Here is a 968-nt window from a genome sequence, read left to right as displayed (position 1 = left end):
GTTCGACATCCGATTGCTCAGTAGCCTCTTGAACACCTGCCCCTTCTTCAGGAACTATTTACTCGGCAGCCATGGGTTCTGTAATTATTGGCACATCATCAGTATGCTCGGTGGCTGAGGGTTCATTGGTAACCGGATCTCCAATCTCAGGTCCACTACCTGTAAAGTCAACAACCACAGGTTCGGTGCTAGCAACCTCCGGGTGCGGGGACAAACTCTCCGCTTCAGTTTGACCATGGAGAATCACTGCAAGTAGTTGTATTTCCAGCATGTGTAAGGCAATATCCCTAAGGATTTGACCAACGTTTACTGGTTCCTCTTCCTCGGAATCAGAAGCACTCAAGTGCATGGCTTCGGTAGGAGTAGAAGAGAGAGGAACCGCCGAGAGTGGTTCGATTTCTAAAGCCTCGGAGGAGGGAGGTGTGGCTCTTACCGGAGTATGAGAGGATGATCGGGGTGGTCGGTTGGCAAGAAGGGCATCTCGGGCTGATGTATCTTGCTTGCCTAAAAACTCCCTGACTCCACTAAGAACCTCGGAGTATGCTTTGACAAGGGGAGCAGGAGCTCCTACCTCAGGAGTTGTCTTCTTTCCTTGAGCTCCCGAACCATTTGTCACTCTGGTCCTTTCTTCTTCGCGAAGGTTGTCAGGCACTAACCCCATTATTTCAGAACCCGAGAGTACTTCAACTCCCTTTGATTCTAGATCAACAACTGGCTCCGCTGTCTTCGAGCCACCGTCGTTTTTCTTCTTCTTCTCCAAAGAAGCAATATTAGGATCTTCTGGCTCCTCAACGATTGCCAGAGAAACTCTAGCGGCAATTGGAGGCCTTGCCGAGGGTTTCTTCAAGAAAGCCTCTTCGGCTTTCCTCTTGCCTTTCCCTTTAGAAGGCCCTTCGGCTCTGACGGTCCTCCTTCTCGGAGGCTCGGCAAGATCAGCAATCGGTCTTCCCGGCACCTCAACAAGTGGT

The sequence above is a fragment of the Corylus avellana genome, chromosome ca4, assembly GCF_901000735.1.
Source record: "Corylus avellana chromosome ca4, CavTom2PMs-1.0".
Taxonomy (NCBI): Eukaryota; Viridiplantae; Streptophyta; class Magnoliopsida; order Fagales; family Betulaceae; genus Corylus; species Corylus avellana.
Note: the sequence above shows the minus strand (reverse complement) of the source record.